Here is a 6,816-nt window from a genome sequence, read left to right on the forward strand (position 1 = left end):
AGATTTGAAAAAGCACGCCAAAGGAGAGCCTATAGGAGGAGAAGGTGTACCCTAACGACCCAATGGGGAAAGAGCAGGACAAGCATCTGGCGAGAAGAGATTGGTCAAGATCCAGGCAATAAAAGATGCTACTTTTAGGACTCAGGTGTGTGTGTGGTGGAACTAATTGAGTTCTCTGCACACCCAGCGCTGTTTTTGCTTATTGTGTCTCAACCTAAATTGATTGAACCCAAATTAAATTTGTTTTAATTGTTATCGTTTATAACACTTACCACCTCCCTCACTCCCCTCCCGCTGCTATCTAGACCCTGTGAAAGTGTTAAAGTATTGGGGTGAGTTTGTACAAACCCCCGAAGGTGCGGCTGAGTCATGCTGGACGCATGGCAGGGTGTTTGCTGTTTGCCTGCAAAGGCATGATATGTAAGAACACAGACTTAAAGCAACAAGGAGCAGATTTGCATTCAGGGTAAGAAAGAGTTAAAAAAGAAGTGCTGTTGCACAGGCAGGCTTGTGTAACCTGCAGAGCAGGAAGAGCATCTCCTGCCCCGAATGCTTCTGATGGTGAGGAGGAGGGGGTTGCTGTTGCTGACAATTGAGCAGAAGGACCTGACAATGTCACCCCAATAGCTGCAGCATTTGCAGTACAACAGGACCAGTAAGGGCCCCTTTAGGGCAGGCAGTGGGTCTGAGGAGAGTAAAGGTGAATCTTTGATGGGGAAATTTAGATGTTTGAAAGTTGGTTGTGAATAGGACTGGATAAAGGTTTGAGTTGATTTTTACTAAGGTAATCGTGATGTAGAAAAGTTGATAGAAGGAACAGGGGACGTGTACAGAAGGTGAGAGAAGAAGAGCTGGGTCGTGCTAAACTGGTAGAGGAGATGAAGCAGAGACCGAGGAGGAATATCAGGCAGAAGCGAATGAGCATATTGTAGGGAAAGTGGACACTGGAAGCGAGAGGGCCCTGAGCTAAAGAACCAACAAGGGGTTCTGGTGAACTAGGGACTAGGAAAAATGAGGTGGAATTTTTAGTGAATACAAAACCAACTTATTTGGTGTTAAACTTCAGTGAAAAGAATTTGTTACAGTTGTGGGAGCTGCTGGCCACCAGGAAAACATCCTGAAACCTTTAAAGTACAAACTAAGAAAACAAGTAAGACTGCCAAATTCACCAAAATCTTTAAGTGGAAAAGAAATCTTTAACCAGGTATATCTGGAAATAAATTCCAGGTAAGGAAAAAATGCTTTACCTGTTACAGTAAAAATGATAAGGGGAAGGCCTGCCTAGTTCAGGTAAAACAATATCCCTTGCTCAGCAAGGCTATGGGGAATATTGGCAGAAAAACTGAAATAAAATACACTCTGTAGTAGTTCTACTAATGTAAATCTGTGTGTTTTACCATGACAGTGACTTGTTATGGGATGTGCAGGTGAAACTCTGCAGCAGCAGAGGAGGTAGGAAAGGAGGAATTATCCTTAATACCAGATGGTAAAATCCAAACTGTAAGTACAGATCAGGAGCCAAACTATTCTAATGATTCTCGATTACCTGCTAGCCGAAGAAGGAAGTGTTTGTGGTAAATGAAATGTTTCCAATTGTTATTTGAAAATTGATGGCAATGGTGAGGGAGTTAAACAAATCACATCAGAGACAGGGAGGTTAGCCCATGTTCCCGTCCGAACTTGGAAAGACTGGAATATTGACTTGTTTTCCTGGCTTCTCGGGAGCCCCTGGGTAAAACGAATCCTATTTTATTTGTTATGTGGATTAGCCACCTTATTGTTTTTGCCATGTGCTGTTCCATGTTTTATAAGATTAATTCAACACGTTATAACTAACATGCAATTTGCTACTATGATTTCACCCAATGGCGTTAAACAAATTCGAGTAGTACGCCGAAATGTACAGTCGACAATACAGATTAGATAGTTAACACAATAACAATTTAATAGCAAACAGGAATCTGGGAATAATTAACTATTAACAATTCATACAACAATGTAGGCTGATGAAGAATACAAGTAGAATACCAAAGAAAACAACCATCAGGAACGCACAGACGAGGATGTGGTAACGTCTTTTATACTTTTCCACCTCCACCATAAGTTCTTGATGTGTGACAGCAGAAAAACTCACCCTCTGCCTAACCAACGAGAAAAAAAAAAAAAAAGGGGGGGTTTGATTCCCCTTTATAATGAACCATACAGGTTAGACCATCCAGAGCCTTCCTCCCTGGCAGGTGACGTGGCGGTCTGATGGTGAGAAAACATTGCACTGAAAGCAAGGACCTGTCATTTGGCCATAGTGCCATAAATGTTACCATTAACAAACTTACCGGAGTGGTAAGCTCGGGAAATGGGTCCAGGACTTCATCTGGACACCCAGCAGCCATCTTTTATCGTGTATGCCTTTGAACATGCGCATGCGCAATTTTAAACCCCACAGAATGTACTGGAACAATCTGGAAAGACCGCGCATGCGAAATCCCTATAGTCTAGCCATGATAGTGACGCATATGTATTAAAAAAAAAAAGAATGTTTAAAGAAACTATAGTATTTATAGTTCATTTATTACTTAACTGGAATGTATAGTTATCAGTGTTGGTTTTAGGTTTTGTTTTTGTAGGTTATTATATGTATTACCCAACCCTTTTGATTTATTTTGAAAACCGTGTGTTAGATGTAAAGTAAATTCAATGAATCATTTGACAACCAGTAAACAACAAATAACAATTTCTTAACAAACATGAACTAGAAGTTGAATAACAGAATGACAGTCCAGCAAAGTCTCATGTGAGGTGGAAAACAGGCTTCTTCACTCGTGAGTCCAGCACGGTCCTGAATAATGTCGGGGTGGTAACTCCATCTGTTCCCTCCACGATAGTCTGTCTGGTCCTTGGTATTTTTCTTCACGAGGTAACGAAAATGAACAGAAACAAATAACAAGTCACATGGTAACTGCTGGAGATCAACAGTTTTCTTTTGTTTATGTAACAGTCTCTCGCACTCTGCTTTGGTATCCCATGGGTTCCACTACTCGGGGCGGATTGCGAGGAAGAGATCCCACTCTTCTGTACCGGCGTGACCAAAAACACTCACAAAAGCACATGCTGATGGTTACTGTAGTCACGATGAGACAAAGGCTGAACAGCAAAACCGTACAGAGTGTGTCGTCTCCTGCTCCCATCTTTTCCAAAATGATAAGGATTGTTTGTGGCGAGACAAACAAATTGGTCCGTGACCCTCCTGGTCAAGATTCAGGCTAATGCCCTGACCAAAACTGCACAATGAAAACGCATGCGCAGCCTAACCTTAAAGGGGCATGAAAATTTACCCCTTTAAATGCCCACCTCTTGGCTCTTGATTCTTAACCCCCACAAACAAACCTTATATATGCTAAGAAATGTTGTATTGTGTTTTGTTATGTAATCCTGTTATGATAATGTTTTGAAATTAGCTTATGACATGTTTGAGTTTTGAGTTGTTAGCTAACGTTTGTTAGGGATTTGTAGTTCTTGTTAGTCATTTGTAGTTATTGCCTGTTACTGTTTATTGATAATGGTAAATGGGTTTAATGCTTAGATAAAGATTGTTAACCTCCTTTGTATAGTTGGCAGAATCTTTTCTCTATCTCTATCTATGCCACCCACGGAGCAGCAATGTTGAGCCACGGGGCGGTGTGAAGGACGTTATTGGGACATCGCTATCTGTCTCACCATTGCTGGCTGACCGCAAAACAACACAGAGACGGAGATACCCGAATCACCCAGAAGAGGAGATCTCCGGGGAATGCCCTGCTTAAAACACCCCACTTCCGGACATTCATGTTGGGTTGTTTGCCAATGTCTAAATTGTGATAGGGATTGGTCCTGTGTTTCATTTAAGAGACAACCTTACTGTATGAAATGTCACAATGATTCGATACGTACCAGGGGACCAGAGGATCAAGTGGAAATTTGTAAATTATTTTGTGGATGGGAACTGTCAGTACCTGAACTTTGGGAAGTACATGAAACAGACTGGTGCAGAGTTTTAAGACAGTGTACTATAAGATTCGCCTGGAAACGGACACAGCAACCAAACAGGTGGAAATATATTTAAGAGATAACTAACTCTTTAGACCTTGGAAATTATTGACAGGATAACAGCAAAATTCCCCTGAAGACTACCTGCTGCTGCCAAGAAGATATTGATATCCCGTTGTTCTCTGCAAAAGAGTGGACGAGGAAGGCAGAGAGGTACTGAACAGTGGGGAAATGAAAGCTAGTATCCTATTAATGGTATTGGTTACCATGACTTTAAAAAAAAAAAAAAAAAGAGCATTACCCTTCAATTGGACCTTAGGTTGATGGGAAGATTCAATAGAAGTTCGGTATAACGATATATTTGATCCCCAAAATTCCAAGTTAAATTGGAAGATTTAGTCTTTTATGAACTAGACCTACCCGGTCGACGAGAAAGAACAATAAAACCTTTTTATCTCTGCCCCAGTTCGAATCCAGGGAAAAGCTATTGCAATTTCCCTAATCACTATTACTGTGCATATTGGGGATGTGAAACCATAGCTTCAAACTGGGACGTAGCCATTAAAAATAGATTCTTAAATATAACATGGGGACCCAGAGGATGCAATCCACCAGCTCCTAGCTGGGATAGACACACAGAGGACCCCCATCTTGGCAGCTGTAAGCACGTTATGTACTAGAAATCCTGCAGCCTAATGACCACGGATGGCTATTAGGACGAACCTGGGGAATAAGATATTGGGAACCTGGAGCTGATAGAGGGGTCTTAATATTTATTCAGAAACATGAACTAAAAACGCCACAAGCAGCGGGACCCAACAGAGTTATTAAAGAGCAAAAAGGTAAAAAGGAAAAGCTAAAGGTAAAGAATTTTACAACAACAGTCACTCTGGCTGATTACTTTAATTTCTACTTTGGCGGGACCCCTCATAATGTTGTTATTGGTTCTGACTTTGGGACCCTGTATCATTAATAAATTTGTAACTTTTGTGAAAAGGAGGTTGGAAAAAGTGCAGCTAATGGTGATGAAGCAATCGGAACTAGAGATGAAAATCATACCAAATGAAAATCCTGAATTAGATGCAGCTTGTGAGGTATTGTCTAGGTTTGATCAGCAAATTATTTATAAATAAAAGAAGGGGGGAACTGTAATAAGTAACTAAAGGTAATTTGCTGATCAACCAAGTTAAGCAAGAGGAACGAACCCATTGTGGTGGTCTTAAGAACTTCCTATTTAACAAGAAGAGACATGTCCACAATGTTATCTTGCTACATCAAACATGCGAACGTCCTGTCTGACAAGAAACCACAATAACAGAAGCAGCAGAGGGGCGCACTGAAGATATCAGAAGCGACCTCGGTGAAGATAAAAAGAGCTGCTCAGCTTGCTTGAATTTGCGCGCCGTTGGTGGAGCAGGATACTCCCCGGCCGCCCAGCGCTGTTTTGCTTACTTGTCGCTTGCTTTAATAAATCAAATTTTCTAATTGGCCAGTCTCTGTCATTTAATTGGACAGGTAAACTATAACAATACCCATGGCTCAGTTGTCCCTGTAAAAACAATACCAAGAAGTATAGCATTTCTTACCCCTTGTGCCGTCCAATCTTGAGGGTATGGAAAACGCCTCCAATCAAGGGGTTGAGCTGCCTTCAGGATCAATCTGGGCTTGTGTTACTGTTCAGCCTTTCGGGGTGATCCGGCTCCTGGAAAACTAATTATATGGTTTAAAAGGGTTCTTATATTATTACTTTTTTTCAGGACAGCATAACCTTAATGTGGGAGAAGTCCGGTCGAGGCCCTCTCACTTGGTAGTCAATACCCATAGGGATTGCCTCCCTCGGTAGACTATACACACCGCAGTGGAGGGTCCTGCCCCAGTCTTACCTTCTCCTTTCCTCCCTTTAGGCTTGTCCTCTTTATCTGGTGCCCTTTAATTCATGCAGAGCCACGTTGCTGGAGCATTAGTCCCTCTTCAGCCTCAGTTTCAATTCCCCAGGAGTGGATTCAACCCTCCAAGCTTCCCCAGGAGTGGATTCAACCCTCCAAGCTTCGGTATTTATTGGCCCCTTTACCCTGGAGGCATGGGTCCAACCTCTTTCTGCTGTTCTCACAGCTGTTTCAGTAGTAAGTAAAACAAGGTACGGTCCCTCCCGTCGAGGAGTTAATGATTCTTCCTTCCAGGTTTTTTTAAGACCTTGTCTCCTGGTTGTATTTCATGAATAGCAAACCCCAGAGGGGTGTTTTGTGCTAAAAGTCCCTTTTCCCTCAGTTGTTGTAATTGCTTCCCTATCATAATTACATATTTCTGGCTCTCATAATTCTTTATCAAAGAATAGTCCAATGGCATTCCTTGGGAATACAGCATCCCATATAACATGTTATATGGTGAGATACCTGTTTCACCATGGGGCATAGTCCGAATGTTCAATAATGACAATGGCAAACATCCAAGACAGTTGGGTTTCAATCATTAATTTGGCCAATCGTTGTTTAATCATTTGGTTCATTCTCTCAACTCGTCATGAACTTTGTGGATGCCAGGGAGTATGGTATTCCCATTTAATGCCCAGGGCTGTAATTAAGTCCCATAACACTTCAGATGTGAAATGTGTCCCCTGGTCAGAGTCAATACTCCCTACCAACCCAAAACGCAGTATTATATTTTCCATCAGAATTTTGGCTACCGTAGTGGCAGTTGCCCTCACCACAGGGTAAGCCTCTACCCAATGGGTTAATTGGTCCACTATCACCATCAAATATTTATATTGTCCTATTTTCGGTAGCTCGGTAAAAT

At 41.8% G+C, this 6,816-nt stretch overlaps 2 long non-coding RNA genes across 2 annotated transcripts; one reads left to right on the forward strand and one right to left on the reverse strand.

The window, feature by feature from the left end:
* The first annotated feature begins 2,221 nt into the window (after positions 1-2,221).
* LOC119140776 lies at positions 2,222-4,323 on the forward strand. The gene is made up of 2 exons (XR_005101708.1): positions 2,222-2,952; positions 3,656-4,323. It is a non-coding gene; the product is annotated as an uncharacterized LOC119140776 (long non-coding RNA).
* An 851-nt stretch (positions 4,324-5,174) lies between these two features.
* LOC119140777 lies at positions 5,175-6,011 on the reverse strand. Its single transcript, XR_005101709.1, has 2 exons — positions 5,907-6,011; positions 5,175-5,733 (listed from the first exon to the last, which is right to left on the reverse strand). It is a non-coding gene; the product is annotated as an uncharacterized LOC119140777 (long non-coding RNA).
* Between the last annotated feature and the right edge of the window lie 805 nt (positions 6,012-6,816).

Source organism: Falco rusticolus, chromosome W (assembly GCF_015220075.1).
Source record: "Falco rusticolus isolate bFalRus1 chromosome W, bFalRus1.pri, whole genome shotgun sequence".
NCBI classification, from domain to species: domain Eukaryota; kingdom Metazoa; phylum Chordata; class Aves; order Falconiformes; family Falconidae; genus Falco; species Falco rusticolus.